Here is a 23393-nt window from a genome sequence, read left to right on the forward strand (position 1 = left end):
AGGCATGATTTTATTTTATTTTCAATGGTTGTTCCCTCAAAATGGTTCCAAAAGTTGTAATTCAGTTGAATAGTTCTTTTTACCTTTCCCTGCTAAGACCTTCTGATCAACTTTCGAGAATGCTAAGTCAGTATACTACGGGTAATGCCTCAGCCATTGAAGAGAGAAAAATAAATAAGAGTGTCTTATTGGTGAAAACCTTCACGGGCACTATAAGGCAATGGTGAGTTGAGAGAAAGGCAAATGAGAGAGGTCAGTTAGTGAAAACCCACAAAGGGCATCATTGATCGATTTAAGGCTTCGTACATCCCGACACAAGCATGGTTAAGACAAAGAACTCAGTTTCAAAGTTAAGTTTACAGCAGATTTCAAGAATTATACGGTTCAAACGGATCGCGCATCCAGTCCAAAGTGCATGTCATGTTCATTGAAGTCAGCATATTTCCTCCAGATAAGTCCTTTCTTATTTTCTCCTCTAAAAGGGATACTTCTTGATTAAGTTGTAATACCTATTAGTTCACCTTCTTATTTTCTTTCGCATTACTTTTTTTAGTCCTTTTCAGTCTAATTTTGTCAAAGCAAAGCAAAGAATAGGCCGCAAAATTAGTTACAGTTTCCCTGTTATATAAAGCAAAGATTGTTGGGCATAAACCGTATGGGCAAAGGCATAAAGCCATCTGTGATTTTTCCTGACGAACAAAAGGCTTTAAGGATTGAACAATGTTTCAAGGGTAAACAAAAGTTACTTAGTTAAAAGTTGTTTTGGGAGCAAGGTTGTTTGCACCATGAACACAAATGGTGATAGGCACAAAATGGTTAGGTTTTGATATTGAGAAAGAAGATCTCCAGAAAGAAAGGACGGAATCTCCCGACAATTTGTACAATCATCGACAGAGTCAGTTTTTCTAACAAGTGTAATGGACGCAAGGTCAAGTCGCCCAAGATATCAAGGCCACAAACTGACCACCATTTTAAAACTAACGAATCTTTCTTTGTTCAGAACAAAAACATAACAATTTTAGGAAACAGTTCGTGAAAAGACGAACACCACCAAGTGATGTTCTCAAATCCTTGATTTCCTTCCAATATACATGTAATCATGTTATTTTTAGTTTCATTATAGGGAATCAATGCCCTATCTTCACCTCAGGGTACTACATCCCCTGGTTGCATTTCTTATTGCTAACATAGGGTACGACATTCCCTAGTAGCATCTCAGAGTGCCACGGGTCTCATCTTATTGCCAACACAGGGTACTACATTCCCTGGCTTGGCAATATTATATTTCCAACATAGGGTACGACATTCCCTAGTAGCATCCCAGAGTGCCACGAGCCACACCTTATTTCCAACACAGGGTACTACATCCCCTGGTTACATTTCTCATTGCTAACATAGGGTATGACATTCCCTAGTAGCATCTCTGAGTGCCATGAGCCTCACATTATTGCCAACACAGGGTACTGTATCCCCTGGCTGCATTACTTTCTGCCAACATAGTGTACGACATTCCCTAGTAGCATTTCAGAGCGCCACGAGCCTCATTTTATTGCCTCCTGAGGGTGGGAATTTTGGGTCGTGACATAGAGAGCCAAGAGCCTCGCCTTATTGCCAACACAGGGTACTACATTCCCTGATTTCATTTTATTGCCAACATAGGGTGCGACATTCCCTAGTAGCATCTCATAGTGCCACGAGCCTCATCTTATTGCTAATATAGGGTACTACATCCCCTGGCTGCATTACTTTCTGCTAACATAGGGTACGACATTCCCTAGTAGCATCTCAGAACGCTGCAACCCTTATTTTATTGCCAACATAAAACATTCCCTAGTGGAATCTTAGAGAGACAAGAGCCTCACCTTATTACCAACACAGGGTACTACATCCCCTGGTTACATTTCTCATTGCTAACATAGGGTACGACATTCCCTAGTAGCATCTCATAGTACCACGAGCCTCATCTTATTGCTAACACATGGTACTATATCCCCTGTCTGTATTACTCTTTGCCAACATAGGGTACGACATTCCTTAGTAGTATCTCAGAGTGCCACGAGCCTTATCCATCTTGTTAACACAGGGTACTACATCCCCTACCTGTATTACTTTTTGCCAACATCGGGTACGTGATTCCCTAGTAGCATCTCAGAGTTCCAAGAGCCTCGCCTTATTGCCAAACACAGGGTACTACATCCCCTGGCTGTATTACTTTCTGCCTACATAGGGTACGACATTCCCTAGTAGCAACTCATAGTGCCACGAGCCTCATCTTATTTCTAACACAGGGCACTACATCCCCTGGTTGCATTACGTTTTGCCAACATAGGGTACGACATTCCCTAGTAGCATCTTAGAGTGCCACAAGCCTCATCCTATTGCCAACACAGGGTACTACATCCCCTGGCTGCATTACTTTTTGCCAATGTAGGGTACGACATTCCCCAGTAGTATCTCAGAGTTCCACGAGCCTCATCTTATTACCAACAAAGGATACTACATCCCCTGATTGCCTTCCATCTTATTAACATAGGGTACGACATCCCCTATTATTAAAAAAAAGCATATTTCTCTTTCAATTCTTCATTTTGCAATAGCAAAGATAGTTTATTGTGTTTTTAATAACTCACAAAAATTTCCTAGTGTAAACTGGGGCAGAAAATTTTTGTTCGTTTTGTTTGTTTCTGATGGTTTGCAGGTTTTTCTGCAAAGTACGGATTGGATGTGCAAAAATAAGATTCCAGCTCTCGCCAAAGAAAATGAAACGTTTGATCTCAATACCATCCGAACCAGCTTTGACATAATGGATGCGGAGACATAGGGTCTCAAAATCCATCTTCTTATCATCTAATCAAGGAACAAGCCTGTGAGAATATTTTCATAGTCTGTTATATCGAGATCATCAAGTTTCAGTCTAAAATCAATGGGGAAAACAAGTCAAGAATCAAGACAAGATTCCATATGGCATTTAGATAAGAATTTTATAACTCTTAGATTTCACGAGTATGTAATTTTCTTTTCATTTTTGTAATGATCCAACCGGTCATTTTGACTTTTACAACCCAGTTCTCCTAAATAAAACTCCCCGTATGTGCTTTTATAAATTTATAACTTGCGGGGATGGTTGGTTCAGGATTTGGAAGTGTTCGGGTTAAAATCGGAACGCTTGATTCCTTAAGTTGGCCTTAAAATGCTAAGTTTGACTTCGGTTACGACCCCAGAATAGAATTTTGATGATTCTAACAGCTCCGTATGGTGATTTTCGACTTAGAAGCGTGTTCGGAATTTTATTTGGAAGTTCGTAGTTAAATTAGGCTTGAAATGGCTAAAATAGGAATTTAAGTTTGAAAGTTTGACCGGGGAGTTGACTTTTTGCATCGTGAGATCTGAAAATGACTAGATGCAGTCCAAAATCAAAAATATCAAAGCTAAACTCCTTGTGTGGGGGAAATTTTTCCTAGGATTGGTATTGAAGTGATAAATTGAAATGTGTTGAAAGTAGTGTACACGAGGTAACGAGTGTGTACACGGGCTAAATGTGAAAGATTATGTCTTTAAATTGTGTAAATTATTGTTGCATATTAATTAAATAATTTTACCTTGTTATATTCTTCATCATTGATTTAAATGTTTATAATTTAAATTTGCTTCACCTTTTCCTGCTAATTATTTTACCTGTTTAGTTGAAACTTGATTTCTTTTATTCTGTGCATTATTTGAAGGGCGATTTTCTTTAAATTAAATATTATTAATATGAATTATTTGACATTTTAAATTTGGTATTGAAGCAACGTATTAAAAATTTTGAAATATTATTTTATTGAGTTAATTATTCTCGAATATTTTGTGAGATTTTCGTGCTCATTGTGATGGAGTCGTGAGCTCTTTATTGTGGAAAAATATTATTGTTGGATTATTTTGGCATGAACCGTGAGCTCTTTATTGTGAAAAAATATTATTGTTGGATTATTTTAGCATGAGCCGTGAGCTCTTTATTATGAAAAAATATTATTGTTGGATTATTGCAAATTGAAATATTGGGCACTTGAGGTGCAAATTGTGATATATTGTGATATTGATACGCATGCGGTGGTATAAGGTCTGGGTATTAAAACGCATGTGATGAGATAAGGGTGGCTTGATACGCGTGGCTAGTAGGGGAAACTACTAGAAGTCATGCGGTGTGATAAGGATGGCTAAAACGCGGGATGCTATTTCGGGAAAAATATTTTCTTTAAAATAAATTATGAAGGCTCCCACGGTGATATAAGAAAATGAGATATTGTGAACTTATTTATGAGTTGGGACTACGAGGTGGTACCTCGAGAGTGCCCTTGTTGATATTGATTTATGGCCGCAGTTGCCTTTGATTATTGTTGTGATTTTCTTAAAGTTGAAAAGAAATTCTGTTTTGTTTCCACGAGGTATTAATTTCCATTATTTGGTGTAATTAAATGGTGACATACTACTTGATTCATTTCCATTGTCATTTTATCTTATTATATTGTTAAACATTTTACCATGCCATTATTTAATTTCCAATAGGGCCTGACCTGACCTCGTCACTACTCTACCAAGGTTAGGCTTGGCACTTACTGGGTACCGCTATGGTGTACTCATACTACGCTTTTGCACATCTTTTTGTGCAGATCCAGGTACATCTTACCAGCCCAGGCATCAGTGAGTTACCGGTATACGGAGACTTCGAGGTATATCTGTCAGCGTTCGCAGACTCCGGAGTCCCCTTCTATCATTATCATGTTGCTTCTTTATTTTTCCTTAAACCTTGATATATAGAGACATTGAGGATAAATTCTTAGAAGCTTGTGACTTATTTCTACCGGGCTTTGGGAGTTGTAATTGTTTGAATTGTAGTTTATTTATTTCAGATATCTATTATTATTCCGCATTGATAGGCTTACCTAGTCTTAGAGACTAGGTGTCATCACGACCTCATACGGAGGGAATTTGGGGTCGTGACAATTTTGATGTAATAGTAGGAATCGTGGATCGGAACCTCGACGGAACCTCAGTGGACTCTCCATCTATGTATACTCCATCAGTCTTCTTCCACTTGAACTACACGTGACCTGATTTTATTGGCCTACCCTGTATAAAGATGCAAGTGATCTTGTTAAGAGGTGTGATGAATGCCAAAGAGCTGGTGGAATTTCCAAGAAGGATGAAATGCCTCTCACCACTATTCTTGAGATCGATATTTTTGACGTGTGGGGGATAGACTTCATGGGGCCATTTGTGAGTTCCTGTGGTAACACTTACATTCTGGTTGCTGTTGATTATGTTTCCAAGTGGGTTGAAGCTGTAGCTTTCCCAAACAATGAGGCACGGAGTGTGGTGGTGTTCCTAAAGAAAAATATCTTCACACGGTTTGGCGCTCCTCAGGCAATCATCAGTGATGGGGGTTCTCATTTCTGCAATAAGGCTTTCGACACTTTGCTTTCCAAGTATGGTGTCAATCATAAGGTGTCAACCCCTTATCATCCCTAGGCTAGTGGACAAGTTGAGGTCTCCAACAGGGAGATTAAGAGCATATTATCAAAAACTGTCAATGCAAACCGGACGGACTGGTCAAGGAAACTCGATGATGCTTTGTGGGTTTATAGAACTGCGTACAAGACTCCAATTGGTATGTCTCCATACCGTTGGTATTTGGGAAAGCATGCCATCTTTCGGTTGAGTTAGAGCACAAGGCCATGTGGGCACTCAAGAAGTTAAACCTTGAATAGGATATAGCAGCCAACCTCCGGGTAGAGCAACTCAATGAACTTGATGAATTCCGGTTTCATGCTTATTCCAGCTCATCCTTGTATAAGGACAAGATGAAGTTCTTACATGACAAATATGCCCGAAACAAAGAATTCAATGAGGGTGACTTGGTTCTTCTATTCAACTCCCGGTTTCGACTGTTTCCGGGAAAGCTCAAATCAAAATGGAGTGGCCCTTTTGAGGTGGTGCACGTGACTCCGTTTGGTGCCCTTGACTTGAAAAAACAAATATGGTGAAATCTTCAGAGTTAATGGGCATCGAGTAAAGAATTACCTCGGCAAGTTTGATGACAGCCATGTGGTAACCTTGATCAATTTCCATTGATGTTGGTAACATGCGTCGTGCCGCGATATTAAATCAGGCGCTTCTTGGGAGGCAACCCATGTGTTTTTCTTTCTTCTTTGATTTTCTTCTTAGATTAGGCTTTATTTTGAACTAACTAGTTGTGAGCTTTGTGTAGGAATTGTTTATGCAGTACAGGACTGTTGCTGAAAAAAAATTACCTAAAAGTGGGAATTCGCGGACTACGCTCAAAATTTCGCGGTCAGCGGGAGCTATTTCGCGGGGGCATAAATGTGTAGCGGACGCGGACTTGAAAAGCCTTGAATGACACCTCTCTGAAGTTGAATCCAAGTCCGCGGTCGTTAATTCGCGGTCAGCGGTGCTTGTTTCGCGGTCGCGCCTATTTTTCTGCTCTCAGCAGAGTTGGTCAGGCAGCAGCTTTTCAAAAGGCTAAGAGCGCGGACCGTGGTGAAATCCCGCTGCCGCACCCAGGTAGGTCGGAGGGTCCGTCTGTTCTTAGTATAAATAGAAGGGCCCATCTCCTTTTACCCTTTTCGAACTCTCACTTCTCAAACCCATACAGCACTATTCATTTACTTCTGGTCTGCATCATGAATTCATATCATTAATCAAGAAGTTAATTTCTACCACAAATCAAACAACCGGTATGCTAAATTTCTTAGTCTTCATTTTAGTTCTTTCTTTTATATTCTTTTAGTTCCATTTTTGTTTTTCTTTTAGTTAGGGTTATTACAAGCCTAAGTCTAAATAATGTGCAATTGAGGGGTAATTCATGTGGGTAATTGATTTTCATGCCTAATGGGGGATGGGGTTGTTCATTTTACCACTTAGTTGCCTAATTTTTATGCTAAGTGAAAACCCTAGGTCATAAACTCTTCGTCAGTGCCCGTCTATTTTGAATTTCGCGGACCGCGGTCCAAACTTCGTGGTCCGCATTCTTGATTATACAAGTGCTAGATGGGTTAACTGTTTCGCATCCGCGGAGATTTTTTCGCGGTCCGCGGCTTACATTACGCGGCCGTGCTTCTAATTTCGCGGACCGCGGAGCTGAGTTTCAGAGAGTTGCTAAATGGGGTCCGCGGTCGTGTTCGTTTTTACGCGGACAACGCTCCTTGTTTCGCGTCCGCTCCCAGTTTTTCGCTCTCAGCGGTGGCTCAACTTCAGAGACTGGGTAGTCAAAACCCCAGTCTTCTGCGGCCGCGGCCCTTTTACGCGGACCGCGGTGGCCAGTCCGCGGCTGCGATTCCTTTTCTGCTAACAGCGAACCACTGCTCTTTGAAACACTGCGATCATTTATCTGCTTTTATTTCATAATTGATTGAATAACATTACTAATGAGCTTTCAATGATTGTGTATGCAGATAATGGTTAAATCTCGAGGTGGTCGAGAAAAACAACAAGGGAGGGGAGATTCCTCCCGGGGCTGGGGGAGAGGAAAACAGACAGCACCTCTAGCTCCTAAAAGAATCATTGGGAATAAACAGACCCTCCGGAGACCCACTCCAGACACTTCGAAGACCAGCGAATATGTCCCCTCCCGGGAGATTTCAGAGGGGGAGGCTGCCCAAACCCAACAAGAGGCACAATCTCAGCCTTACAGGCTCGTAAATGAATCTACCTCTTTATCCGGGTCTGGCTCAAAAGGAGGTAGTGAGACTCCAACACCTCCTACCCCAACTGCTACACCTCCAGCCTCCACAGCAGCCCCAGTGAATGTTGATAGTAATGACGATGTCCCAGATGATGAGAGAGGTGGTGACACCCGAACTGAGGGGTTGGTGAGATCAAGGAACCCGACAGTATGGCAAGACCGATTCGTTAGTGAGAAGGCCTACCACAAGTTCCGGGAATGGTGGCCTTAGAGGTCACTCACACTTGAGAGGGACTTCATTGAGAGAGATCTTCTACCCCACAACCCCAACGTTAAGAGATGGTTCAATGAAAGAGTGGGGTGGAAGTTCTTCACTAGCAAGCTACCAGAGGCCAATGAGTATTTGGTCAAAGAGTTCCATGCAAATGTCGCCCACATAAAAAAGGGCACATATTTGACCAAGGTCCGGAACCGGAAGATTATGTTTGATGGCAGGACTTTAAATGATTATGTTGGATTCAATGATGAGGATGAGTCGCTCTATCTGGAGAAGGTGGCTTTAGATGAATTAGCCCGCCCATGGCTTGCATCGGTGATAGCCATTCCTGGGACTATTCCAGCTTGGCTTACACATGGGGTTCCAATCTTTAGGAACACTCTGAGCTTTGAAGCAAAAGGGTGGTCCACTTTTGTGTGCAGTTGGATAGACCCCACTTAGCATGACAGTGATATGCCGGTCTCCCGGGCGATTATTGTGGCGGCTATCATGGCGGGGTTCCCGTTGAATGTGGAGAACATTATGGCTAGAGTTATCACCAGAGCTATTGGCAAGGATGAAAGCTCATATCCCTTCCCAAACTTCCTCACCATGTTCTTAGAGGACCAGGGAGTATAAGGGAGGGACTTTGACACCAAAGTGAAGCCAAAAAAAGCCATTCTCCTGGTACAGCCTTCAGGGTCCAGATAATCCCAAGTCAGGGGGCAAAGCCACCACCTCCACTGGCCAGTCTGAAGATCCAGGGGTAGTGGCCACTGGGTCCGAGCCTTCCACAGCCGAGGGGTCATCTGCTGCCATGCCACATCCACCCTCCGGGCCATCTACTTCTATCCCACTCTCAGTGCCTTCTTCATCAGCTTACCCTCAGACTACATTGAGGGTAAATCAGACTTTGGCCGGCATCAACAACTGGATGCACGTAGCTACATCAAAGCTATCTGCCTTATCCAGTGTAGTAGCAGCTCAGGCAGTTCCAGCACAGCTCCAGATGCCTCAATCAGTGGAGGAATCATTGAAGAGTATTCTTGAAAACCGAAAGAAGATTCTGGAGTCTCTGGGTGTGCATGAAAAGGTAATCAAGGAGCTGGGTAAACAGGTGAGGAAAGTGAAGAAGAGTCAAGAAGAGTTGAAGAAGGAGGTGGCGAAGCTCACTTCCGCCGGCGATATTCCTCTAGATCTCCTTATGGGAGAGACTGCCCCTGCAACACAGACTGCTCAGCCAGCACAGGTACCAGAGCAGGAGGCAAACAGAGAGCCGGTGAAGAGAGTGGTGATACCCCAGACGGAGGACTTGGAGATTGAGCTGGAGGACCCCGGGGGAGGTAATGAGTCTGGCCAGCCATAGGACCCCACCAGTGACCCCATGAAGACAGCGGCCTCATAGGGAGTTCTCTTTACTCTCTATCCCTCCCCTATTCTATTTTTGCTTTTAGCATTGAGGACAATGCTAATTTTTATTTGGGGGCTGGCCTTATTTTGATATGATGATTTTGATAATTGGTCTGTAATAACTTTGATACTATTTTTCTTTATTCTCTACTTATCGTACTTTCATTTTCGTACTTTTCACTTTTGGTATGTATATAAAATTACCATTCCATGTATATATTCATCCCCATTTTGTGTATATTCATTTCAATCCCCTATTGTACATATTCAGTTACTTTCCGTATTTTACTTTATAACTTCTTTTGTAATTATCCTTTATAGCTTAGCTTTTTATTTCATTTAGTAGTTTCTTTTTGAATTTGTAGCTTCTTTTTACAATTTTTCGTGATCAATAAGCCTTTGGTTTTCTTAATGCCACGGTTCTTTCCAAAGGTGGAATTTGTGTGAACCGGGTGGCTCTTCCCAACGATGGATGGCGTGACAACCTTCTTAAGGGATTGAGTCTGTTTTTCTTTTTGTTTTGATATATAGTAGTTATGAATAAAAGTGACTCAAGTAAGCTTCACTTGGTACTAGCACATTTAACTTTGACCTCATGGTTAGAGACAAGTTGTTGACGAGATTAGCTCTAGTTGTGACCTTTAGAATCTTGATTTGACTAAAACTATCATCAAGTGGTTTCTGTTAGCCATATGTGATCTTCAATCTTAGCTAGGTTTGTTGTGGGCCCTCGATTCTATTCTCTTTAACAATCCAGTAGCTTGAGAGGTGAGGTTTTGAATTGCAAGCCCAAGTCCCGTGCCAACAAGTCTAGAACTTGCCCCGAATATTTTTCTAGGCAAAATTCTAAGTGTAGCTCGACTTGAGAAGTGATTATAGGCTCTCCTTGGTTCCATGTGAATTTGAAAACTTCCATAGCCTACCACTATGATATCCTTAGTCAACCCCTTGGAGCCTGAGCCTTTTTCATTCAATAACCACATTACAAGCCTTCATCCGTTCTATAATGACCCTCTCTTGGCACCCAATCTTTCCTTAGCATTCATGATGAACAATAGTCAAAAACATAAGTTTGGGGGATAGAGGAAGAACTTCAAAGTGATGAATGATGCAAAGAACAAAAGGAATTGATGAAAAGGAAAGGCAAAGAAAAGGATTTAAAAAAAAAACAAAAAGAAGCATGTCAAAAGAAAAGCAAAGGTTGAAAGTATTCAAGAAAACAATGTTGAAAGACTTGGAATGATGCGAAAAGGAGAAAAATGATCGTCACAGAGAAGAAAGAGTGACAAAGTGTCTCTCTAGTTCCCCCAAGGAAGAAGAAAATGACTCAAAGAGTCAAGAAAGCATGAGCTGAATTGAGAAAATGGAGTGCTTAAGGAAAGATGATACCATCGCAGTTCATTAGGTCCGACCTTGATCCAAAAAGCCTTCATTACATCCCGCTAAAGCCCTATAGGATTTGAAGTTGAGTGAGCTTACATTAGTGGTGATTTACATGAGGGGCAAGCCTATGGTACTTAGAGCCGGACTTGTGACATTCTTTTGAGAGTGATGAGCGCACTTCTTTACAATCCCGGTTTTGAGTGTCACATTCTATAAGGTAAGATGAGCTCATGGAGAGTAGAGGAGAAGGAGTCTGGGATCCACAACGACCTACGTGAGAGCGAGGTTCCTCGATGAATTGAGTCAACTCTTGATTCTCTTGTGTCACATTAGACCTATGAAACTCAAAAGGTCGTAGCATAATGTTGTTGATAATGCATTGGTGTTGAGGGTAATTGTTAGTTCCAATTGATGTTTGATGAAGTCACCTTAGGACAACTGAGATTTTCCTTTCTTTTTCTTACGGAGGTGGGAATTACCTTGTTTGCTTGAGGACAAGCAAAAGCTTAAGTTTGGGGGAGTTGATAACTAGGAATTTTAGCCTATTATTTGCTCTCTTTTGCTTAGGTTTTAGGGGAAAAAATGCTAAAGGTAGTCCCGAAAACTAACATAATGTGCTTGCTTGCAAGATTTGGTCAAAATGAGGCAAAGAATCCAAAATAAGCTCATGAAGGAGTCAAACTTGCACAAGCCAAAGGCTGAAACTGAATTGCGGACCTCGATGGAAAAGCGCGGCCGCGTAGGGTTCACCGCTGAGGCGGATAATATTCTGCGGTCGGCGAGATAGAGGTTTAGAGAAGCTGCAATCTAGAGAAAACACCACCACTGACCGCGCTACAAAAGCGCGGCCGCGAGGGAAATTACGGTGACAACGAGGATCGAGGTTCAGAGGCTTTGAAATCTTGGCTTAAACAAAGAACGCGGCCCACGTCTAAATTACACGGCCGCGAAATTACCAGACGCGAATGCGGTGGAAATTCCACTGGGAGCATGATAAAATGTTCAGAGACTTGGCAAGTGAAACCTAACTAAGGAACGCGGTCCGCGAACATAATATGCGGCCGCGATTGAAGCTAACGTGGACGCGAATATATTTACGCTGTCCGCGAAACCTAGTCCAGTCCAAGCCCAGATTTGAAGAAACGCGATCCGCGCTCGTTATTGCGCGGACGCGAAAGTCCAAGCGCTGAGGCACCCATTTTTACGCTGTCAGCGAAACCTCCGTAAGGGGCATTTTTGTCCAGAAAATTCAGCCGTGTATAAATAGATCTTTTTCACATTTTTAGAAAAAGTTCTGTATTAGGGAGCTCGTGAACAACCGTACTTTACCATTTTGAGTAATTTTAGAGTAGTTTTAGCTTCTATCTTTAGATTTTGTTCTTGTATTTGACTTTTATGGCTTATATTACATCTCCATCTGTGATTTCTATCATTATTATGAGTAGCTAGACCCATTAGCTAGGGTTGAGACCCAACCCTAGTGTGGGTATTTAATGGTCTTCAATTTTAGGGCTTAATTATTTATGAGTTAGTGATATTTAGCTTGTTTCATGCTTTAATTGTAGAATTGGTAGTTGCAAACACCGATTCATGCCTTTTTGACTTAGGCTCTTCTTGAGAAAGAGGGCCCAAGTTTAGGAAAAATAGTCTAGCAAGGAATTGGGGTAAATTCAAGAGATTGATAGCCAAAATTAAAGGGTTAAACATAGAGATAGTAATACCCGACTTGAGCCAATTTTACTTGCATTATTTGAACACCCATTTAGGCTTGAGAAAGCCAAATCGGGCAAAGTCACTCAAACTACCGAGAGGTGTAGAGTGAGCACTTACGTGTGAAGGTTATATCAGGGCCCCAATTACAACAGGTTTGTCCTAGATTCTAAATCCCATTAGATACTCGCCTAGGAGGAAGTCACTTCCCTAGTGCTTTTAATCATTTGAAAAACTCTCACAAAAATTTTGTACTTAGATTATTTTTAGTAATCAACAGCGTTAAAAGTAGAATAGAAACAATCCCAATCATGGTTAGAAGTGTAATTGGAAACAACACGCACAGCTAGATTAGGTAGAAACCCAACTCCCAACCAATATTAACTCCATGTGGATATCGATACCGACCTATCGGGTAAAACTGCATCGACCACTCCTCGCTACTTTATAGTGGTGCAGGGTTGGCCATGATCAATCACTCCAAAATCAAAAAACAAGACCTCCCGGCAAGTCACATAAGCAGAAAAGATACGGGGGAAGCAGTTAATAGGGGATCGGGGCTATTACTCTCAAAATGACCGGCCGGATCATTACATTCCAAGTGTTAACAAGGCATACTCTATGGTAATATCATAGGAAAGTCAAAGGTCTTTGGGTAAATTCACACAGGCTATTGATATATCTGATGGAGTTACACTATTCAGTAACAAAGGAGGTGTGAACTCACGGAATAAATACAGACCTAGAAGGAACAACTTGTATTGTGATTTCTGTAATTACAAAGGTCACACCAGGGACAATTGCTACAAGATACATGGTTATCCCCCAGATTTCAAGAGGAGGAAGAAGACTACTAGATATCAACAAAGGCCTATGGCTAATCTGATAGCACATGAGATGCGGCAGACACAAAGGAAGCCATCAGCAAATGCAGTAACACAAAGGAGCAGCAAGCAATGAACCAGCCTACAACAAACATAGTGCAAGGACAAAGGCATATTATTCACTGAAGAGCAGTATTATCAGATACTGAAGTTGATCAACAAAGACAACTCTGGTAATCATATGAAGGAGTTTGTAAGTATTTTCAATACTTTTGTTGTGAATGACACGGTAAAGAATAGAGACAAAACAAAAGGCACGAACTGGATAGTGGATTCTGGTGCTACCAGTCATATGGTTCATAATAAGAAATTACTAAATAAAGTAAATAGCAATAGCATCAATATAGATACAAAGGTGTACCTACCAGATGGAAAATCTTTGGACATAGCTTGCACATGTGAATGTAAAATTGGTGAAGGAGAAACCATTAAAATGTGTTGTATGTGCCAGGTTTCAAATACAATTTGTTATCCGTTTCAAAACTAACAAAGGACCTAAGGTGTTTTGTGTCCTTTTATTGTAACGATCCGACTTGTCATTTTGAATATTTATGCTCCTTCCAACTATTTGAAGTCTTGAATAGCTTCATATGATGTATTATGACGTATGTCTATCGTCGGTTTTGATTTTCAGGTGTTTCGAGATTAGTTCGGAAGAATAAATTCCATGTTAGAAGCCTTAAGTTGAAAGAGTTGACCAAATTTGACTTTTTAGTATTCGACCTCGGAATAGAATTTTGATGGTTTCGTTAGGACCGGATGGTGATTTTACACTTAGGCATATTCCTGAATTTGCATTTGGATAGGTCTAGAAGGTTTCGACACTAATTGGCGAAAGTTGAAAATATTAAGTGGAAAAGGTATCTTAATTTGCACAACACCTACTTTTGAACGGGTATAACTCTCATAATGTGAAGATAATTTCCATGAATTTTGCACCTGGAGTGTGCCTTTGAATCTAGTCTCTAACGCATCAAGCTGTTCATCATTTGGACATTCCTACTAAAAGTTATGATCAAATTACCAAAGTTAGATCACCCAATTATTTTGGCGGACAGCGAAGTGAGGGTCACTTCGCCAGACCGGGTGCGGATCCTGCCTTCTCTTGCATGCAGTGGACAGCGAAGTGAGGGTCACTTCGCCAGACCGGGCACGAATCAACTCCAGCTCTTTTTAAGCCAATTCGGGGCTTATTTTCCCCCATTTCATTTGGACGAATTTTGGAGCTCTTCTCCACTCTCTCAAGACCACCAACTCCCCTCTTCTTCAAGGTAAGAAATCCCCATTATCTTGGTGTGAAATTATATCATTTCTATACTAGTATTGATAAAATCTACACATACAATACTTAGATCTTTAAGAAGTTTCTTCAAGAACTCAAATGAGGGTTTTGCAAGATTTCTTCCAAAAAGGTAATCTTATACCCTTAGACTTACATGTACGGATTCATTGTGTTAATATGAGCATGAATTAAGTATTGGAACTCATAGTATGGTGATTGGAAGCCATAAATTCTCAATTTAAATACATAACCATTGTAGAGATTAAAAAGTGATTAATTGATGTAAATTTTGTTGGTTGTGTATGGATGAATGGTCGCGTGTGTGATGATTGGAAGTTATTAATTTGTTTAAGAATGACGGTGGGTAAATTTTTGGTAATTGGTGGTAGTTGGATGAACTAATTCTATGGTTAAGAGATGTAGAGATTTATGCACTCTAGGTGTTTGACAAAATGCCCAAATGGCCTAAAAATCTAGAAATTTTTACTAATATTGGTCCAATTAAATTATGTTGATGTAGATTGAAGTTTTAAGAGTAGTTGGAGGTTTTAATATCACTGAAGAGCTGAATCAAGAAAGCTCGATTTGTGGCGATTTTGCCCAGGGATTTTCAAGGAAATATTCATTTGGATTCCAGCCATTAGGCATTGGATAATCGTGGAAAAGGCTTACCAACGGAGTTGGATAATCGCGGAAAAGCTTACCAATGGATTAAGTTAACGTATTTTTCGGTAAGTATCTTGCCTAACCTTGAGCGGGAGAATTACCCCTTAGGCATTGAGTCGTATGTGGAAATTGTGTAATTGAAAACCATGTACGCGAGGTGACGAGTACGTACTTGGTTTATTTGTGCAAATTATATCGGTTGCAATTCGTAGACGCCCTTATGTATTAGATTGAAAAAATTGTTGGAACATAGTAAATCCTTTATTTGCCATGCCTAAATCCTTGTTTGTTGAAATTATTTTTATATGATAATTTGGTGTGATTGCCATCTTAAATTTTATGTGAATCCCGTATTTTTTGTTGAGTTGATATTTCTTGGAGATAATTTCATTATGGATTATTCATTTGCAAATAATTTATTAAATAAATTTAAAAGGAGGCATTAATCTATTTGCCAAAAATTTGGATTAAAGAAGGCGTTATTCCTTTATGAATTACTTTCCAGTTCATATTGTTGAAATTGGTATTGAGTTATAAAGTCCGTAAATCATATTGAGGCAAAGTGTTAAATTGTGCAATTTTATTCTGTTGAGTTGTTCACTCCCGGATATTTTTGTTAAGATTTTGTGCACATTATGGTCGAGCCGTGAACCCCTTATTGTAAAAATTAATGTATTATTGATTTCTGTGATATGTTGTAATATTTGATCACTTGAGGTGCAATTAATGAGATGTTGTGACATTGGCATGTGATTTTGTTGGGAGGTTTGTTCGGGTGTTTGCACGAGGTTTCTGCCGTGCTATTGTTACTATTTATATATGCACATGCGGCGTGACTAGGCGAGCTATATATATGTGGGTTTGCACATGTGGCGAGACAAGGTGGGAATATTATTATGTGTGTGCGGCGATACAAGGCAGACATTTATTTTATTATTGTGCACGTGGCGAGACAAGGTGGGTTATGTCAGGGATTGATTTGTGATGACTTGTGATGGCCTGGGGGCATTGTGGTTTGTTGAAATTTATTTATGATTTGGGACTACGAGACGGTACCTCGGGAGTACCCTTTTGTTGATATTTCTCTATGGATGCACTTGTCTTTGGTTATTTTATTTTTTTCCGTAATATGTAAATTCATGTGTTCTCCGTGATGTATTATTTGACTTAATATTAAGTGTTTTGTATTTTTTGTAGTATTGTGTTGGCTTTGGCTTTTTCGTACGAGACTCTGAGGATTTGTATTTCTAGTTTTTACTTGTTCTTGATGATTGAGTTGTTTTAAATAAAAGAAATTACTATTATATTTTAATTTAATAAGTTGTACATCCAAATCAGTAGCTTATCTGATGCTTTATTTAAATTGAAATGTCATTTTCTTCACTCAAACTATTTCTAAAATAAACTCATTTCTTTGTTGAATTCTTACTTGGTTTAAAATTTATAACCTTACTTTATTGAAAATAAATTGATCGTGCGGATTTTATGTATTGACATATTCGGCACGAGAGTTGTCCGGTGGTTGTGATAGAGATATGGGCACGAGATGTCGTGAGAATATGAAAGGGGCTGAGACCCGTATTTTTATGATTATGATATAAGATATTTATTTGGAAGAGTTTTATATTCGAATGATATTTATTTGAAAAAATATATTTGGAGGGTATTTATTCGAAAGAATTATATGTGAAAGATTTATATTTGAAGGACTTGTTTAATTGGTTGTACTTGTGTTTCTTATTCGTCTTAGTGATAATTATGGTGTTCTTGCTGCCTTGCTGTTTGCATCACTAGTTGATTATGGTTGTTATCACTGCTATTTGTTTTCTATTATTTTTGTATAATATATTGCACATGTTATTAGACTAGTGAGTGTCTTGACTGTACCTCGTCACTACTCCACCGAAGTTAGTCTTGATACTTACTGGGTACCGACTGTGGTGTACTCATACTACACTTTTGCATATTTTTGTTCAGAGCCAGGTAATTTGGAGTCAGTTGATTGCTAGCTAGCTGTACGGATCTTGTTGCGGAGACTCAAGGTAAATCTGTTGCTGCATTCGCAGGCTTCGGAGTCACCTTCTGATATTGTACTTGCACTGTTTTATCTCTATTTCAAACAGTTGTATTTGTAGGCTTTCTAGTAACTCAGTAGAGCTTATGACTTATACTACCGGGTTTTGAGATTGTAAGTATTGTATAGAGATTTCTACTTCGTATTTGTCAGTCGTCATTTAATATTGTTATTATTTTGGTAAATGTTAGGCTTACCTAGTCCCTAAGACTAGGTGACATCACGACATCCTACGGAGGGAGATTTGGGTCGTGACAATTATCCTGATTTTTGGATAATGCAGGACCTTCACACTGGAAAAGTGAGGGGGATTGGTAAGGACCTGGAAAGACTATACAATCTGCAGCAGAAGAGAATTAAAGCAAATGCTACAGATGTGCAAATAACAGATGGTCATGGGAAGGAAGAGGATCTGGAGATTTGGCATGGCAGACTTGGGCATGCTCCTGATAGGGTGGTGAAACAAATTCCAAGCATGAGTTTTAAGACAAGTAGTAATAGAATAAAGAAATGTACAATCTGTCCTTTAGCTAGACAAGGCAGATTGCCATTTCCTAAGAGTTCCTTGTTCTAATAAAGATACAATTTGATGCTTTAGTTAAGACCTTGAGAAGTGATAATGGCACTGAGTTTTTCAACTCTGAGTGCAAAAGTCTCTTTGAATCTTTTGGTATAGTCCACCAGAGTTCATGTATGCACACCCTACAACAAAATGGGGTGGTTGAAAGAAAACACAGACACATCCTAGAAGTGGCTAGAGCAATAAGACTTCAAGGTCATCTACTCTTGAAGTTTTGGAGAAAGTGTGTTCATGTTGTTGTTTATGTGATCAACAGACTTCCTTTATCAGTGTTGAGAGGAAAGTCTTCATTTGAGATCCTATATGGAAGACCACCGTCATTGCAACACATGAGGATCATAGGCTGCCTATGTTTTGCCAGCAATGTAGGAGGAGGTGATAACACAGCCAGATCCACTGCAACTGTCTTAATGGGATATTCCTCCACACAAAAAGGATACAGACTCTACAATATATTAACTAACCAATTTTTTGTTAGCAAGGATGTTAAATTCATGGAGCACATCTTCCCTTTCTAGTTGCTGAAAGAAGGAAGGCTACAAGTTTTTTTCAATAGTGTGATATCACACACTGATCCCCCCAAAGTAGAGATATCAACCGAGGAGCCAACACAAGCTACAACAACACCAGAAGTAGTGATTCTATCCCTTGCAATTTCACCATCTGTAGACTCACAATAACATTCAGAGGGAGATAATTTGCTTTCTCAACAAGGACTATTACCTGGTGCACATGCCAATGATCAAGATCATTCAATCTTTCCTTTAATAGATTCTGGGCCTACTAGAGGAGAAGAGAAACTAAGAAAATCAACAAGAATAATGAAGGAACCTATATGGATGTAGGATTATGTATGCAGAGGCACTTCCACAAAGCACTCAGCAAAGACAGCCTGCAGATATCCTTTGAAAAAGTATCTCAGTCATCAAACTTTTTCAGCCAGCTATCAGAGTTGCCTGTCCAAATTCACTCCACCAAAGAACCTCTCAGCTATGAAGAAGCAATGGCAGATCCCGGGTGGATAGAAGCAATGGATCAAGAGCTAAATGCCCTTAAAGAAAATGGCACTTGGTCATTAGTAAACCTGCCAAAAGGCAAGGTACCCATTGGATGCAAATGGGTGTTCAAGATAAAGTACAGAGCAAATGGTGAAATAGAAAGATTCAAGGCACGACTAGTGGCAAAAGGGTACAACCAGATAGAGGGACTAGATTACCAAGAAACTTTTTTCCCAGTGCTTAAAATGGTGACAGTCAGAGTTGTTCTAGCATTGACTGCAGCACATAACTTGAATCTATATCAAATGGACGTTTACAATACATTTCTCCAAGGGGATTTGACTGAGGAGGTATACATGTGCTTGCCACAGGGATTTCCTAGCCAGGGGGAGAAAGTATGTAGGCTACACAAATCCTTGTATGGTTTGAAACAAGCTTCACAACAATGGAACCTAAAGCTGACTGAATCGCTTATCAACTCAGGCTTCACACAAAGCCACTTTGACTACTCATTGTTCACTAAAAGAATGGGCACAGGAATGGTAATCATTTTAGTATAGGTAGATGACCTTCTCATTACTGGGAATGATCAAAACATGATTTCAGAGGCAAAAGACATACTGCAACACAACTTCAAAATCAAGGACCTAGGAGATTTGAGGTTCTTTCTTGGAATTGAGATAGCAAGATCAAAACAAGAAATCTTGATGAATTAGAGGAAGATTTCACTATAGTTGATTAGTGAGCTTGGATTGACAGGATCAAAGCCAGTAAGCACACCAATGAAGTGTAATCAGAGATTCACTACAGCTGAATATGACAAGCAAAACAACTATGAAGGTGATGAGAAGTTAGGAGATGCAGGACCTTATCAAAGATTGGTAGGGAAACTTTTGTATCTCACAATGATAAGGCCGGACATATGCTATGCAGTACATGTACTTAATCAGTTTATGTATTTTCCTATAAGATCACACATGGACGCAACAGTTAGAATAGTCAAATATATAAAGGTGTTCCAGGACAAGGACTGCTGATGAGCTCAAATCAGTCGACCAAACTTACTGCATTTTGTGATGCAGATTGGGCATCCTGTCCAGTCTCTAGGAGATCAGTAACAGGATATGTAATGAAGCTAGGGGACTCCTTGGTATCATGAAAGTCAAAGAAGTAATGCACAATGTCACGAAGCTCAGCAGAAGCTGAATATAGAAGTATATATGGTACCAGGGGTCTGAGAAATTCTGTGGCTAACTGGGCTCTGTAGAGAATTGGGTGCAGAAGTTGACTTACCAGTTGAGTTGAATTGTGATAGCAAAGCAGCAATTCAAATTACTGCGAATCCCATATTCCATTAGCGAACAAAACATATAGAGATTGACTTGCATTTCATCAGAGAAAAAATTCAACAAGGAATCGTAAAGACAAGATATGTTATGTCAAAGGATCAAGAGGCAGACTTGTTTACCAAGGCTCTAGGAAGATCACAACATGAGTATCTGATGAACAAGCTAGGGATGCTCAAACTGTTCGCACCATCTAGCTTGAGGGGAGTATTGAAGGAAGAAGCACGCGAGAAGCACGTGTGTCTGTTAGTTAGTTATAACTAATTTTCACTGTTTAGTTTTTCTAGTAGGTATGCATAGATAATATACTGATTATACACAGTTACACACACACACATATATATATATATTACTTCTGCTGGCTATTTTTAATTAAGGGATTAGGTGGACAGTTTTTTGGATTAATTTCCCAATTTCTTTTTAATGTTTTGATAAGCTCTTTGTTACTGGTCAATTTGCATTGAAGGCTTGAGCTCACCTATGATCTTCATTATTTCCAATATAGATAATTAATATTGTAAGTTTAATATCTCAGGCAATTTGATTTATCGCTTGAGCTAATTACGTTACTCTCTTTGTTTTTCTTTAATTGTCGTGGCATGCCTAAATTTTCTACAATTCTATCGTTTTATAGTGATCTCCTTGTCATCATCAAAGTTTTAGTTACTTGCACGTAGGATGACGAACAACTACTTCGTTATCCACTTTGCTTCTTTTCTGCTCTATTCCCTTTCTCGACACTTTTTGGATTATTAATCTTCCTTTCAAAGTGAAGATTTAAAAGGAAATACCCATTGACATTAGAAAATTAGTACTCCAAACTTAAATTTCAAATGAAAACACATTGACGTTAGCAAATTAATGCGAGTTCCCACAACCACAAGAACCATTTTATTGTGTCTACCCATAACTCTGAAAGCTTCGAAATTCAATTGAAAAATATATTTCTAAATAAGCAATGTGTCTTCGCAAATTATAGAATTTCGTGTGGTCACTTCAATTCAATTGCCTATATTGAAGATGAGAAAATGACAAAACGAAAGAAAAATACTACTATACGACTTTGTTCTTTGTCTGAGCCAATTAAATTATCAACTATATTACTCCATCTTATTGCAAAATTTGCAGTCGTATCGTTGTTCAAAAATCATCTCATCGCAGTCTTATTCCATTCCAGAAGAGAAGAGTAATGAAAAAGAAAGAAACATATATGACGGTTTTCATCTCTAAAAGTCCTTTCGTATTTTATTAAAAGGTGCGTGGATGACTGAAATTATTCTTTTTTAGTCAAAAATGTCGTGTTTGAACTCTGAAATTTAGGGTGTGTTTGGCACGAAGAAAAATATTTTTTAATTTTTTCATGTTTGGTTGGTGTAAATATTTTGGAAAACATTTTCCTCATTAACTCATTTTACTTCAATTGGAGGAAAAATGTTTTCCCTATCAAGAGAATGGAAAATATTTTCCAAAATTCCTTCTTAACCTTCCTCACCCTACTACCCATCCCCACCAACCCACACCCATACTCAACCCCCACTACCCACTTTCACCCTATCCCACCCTAACTAAAAATATTATTAATAGTACTTTCTTTTCATGTTATAGATAGATTTTTTTTTATTTCAACAAATAAGTATTTTTTTTCATGATATAAAAAAAATATTTTTTTCATCTTAACAAAAAAAATGAAACTGGGTTTGTTGTTGTTTGTTGTATTTTAACAAAAATAATACTTTCTTTTCATGTAGAAAAAGTATTTTTTTTTATTTCAACAAAAAAATATTTTCTTTTCATGATGTAAAAAAAAATATTTTTTTATTTCAACAAAATGAGTATTTTCTTTTATTTCAATAAAATGAGTACTTTATTTTCACGTTGTTGAAATAATACTTTCTTTTTCAACCAAAAACGAGTATTTCTTTTTAGTTATGGAGCACAAATTTCAACGTTATTTTTGCGTAAAAAAGTAAAGCAGCACATTAGTTCTTTTGAATTTGTGTGAAATTTTAGAGACTTGGGGGAAGGGGAAGGGGAGGGGAGGGGGATGAGGAGAGTGGCATAAAAATATATTTTCTACTCTCTAACCAAACACTAGAAAATATTTTCCAACCTTTCCCCTATTCCCCATCCCCACCAACACCCACCAACCCACCCCACCCCGTCCTAAAAAGCGATATTATTAATTGTACTTTCTTTTATGTTATAGATTGATTACTTTTTTTTTTTAATTTCAACAAATGAATATTTTCTTTTCATGATACAAAAAAGTATTTTTTTTATTTTAACAAAACAAAGTACTTTTTTTCATGATATAGAAAAATAATTTCTTTTATTTCAACAAAATGAGTATTTTCTTTTAATGATATCGAAAAAGTATTGAAGAATTAACCCAAATTGCCGTCCACCCAACTGCTTAAACTAAAAATAGCCGGTGAAGGTATAATATATGCATAATTTATGTATTATATGTGTATAATTATGTATAATCAATTTGTAATCTATGTATATGTCTAGAAAACGTAAATAATGAACATGACGGGCTATTTGTGTAAAAATCCCAAAAGCATTTTCTTTCGTTTCAACAAAAATAGTATTTTCATTTCATGATATAGAAAAAATATTTTCTTTCATTTCAACAAAATGAGTACTTTATTTTCATGTTGTAAAAAGAGTACTTTCTTTTTCAACCAATAAAAAGAGTTTTTTAGTTATGGAGCACAATTTTCAGTATTGTTTTTGAATAAAAAAAGTAAAACATCACATTAGTTCCTTTGGGTTTGTGTGAATTTTTAGAAGAATAATTAAAATTTTGAAGAAAATAGAGTCCTGAAAATATTGGGTATTTGGGGGGGGGGGGGAGTAACATAAAAAATTATTTTCCTAAAAAATATTTTCTACTCTCTAACCAAATATTAAAAAATATTTTCCGGAAAAAGTTTTGTACTCACCAACCAAACAAGAAAAAATAAGTGATAAAATCACTCATTAATCATGAAAACATTTTCTTTCATACCAAACACACTCTTAAAATCTTTTATGGAAAAGGTGTTTTATTTTCGTTTAAGATCAGTTCGGAACTAGACTGCCAAGTTAGTAAACTTTGAAGGACAAAGTTATTCACTG

The 23393-nt window shown here is 38.7% G+C and overlaps 1 pseudogene; it reads left to right on the forward strand.

Annotated features, from left to right (window-relative positions):
* Positions 1 to 23393, forward strand: part of LOC107793333 (uncharacterized) — a 54073-nt pseudogene that overhangs the window by 9967 nt on the left and 20713 nt on the right.

Source organism: Nicotiana tabacum, chromosome 22 (assembly GCF_000715075.1).
Source record: "Nicotiana tabacum cultivar K326 chromosome 22, ASM71507v2, whole genome shotgun sequence".
Taxonomy (NCBI): Eukaryota; Viridiplantae; Streptophyta; class Magnoliopsida; order Solanales; family Solanaceae; genus Nicotiana; species Nicotiana tabacum.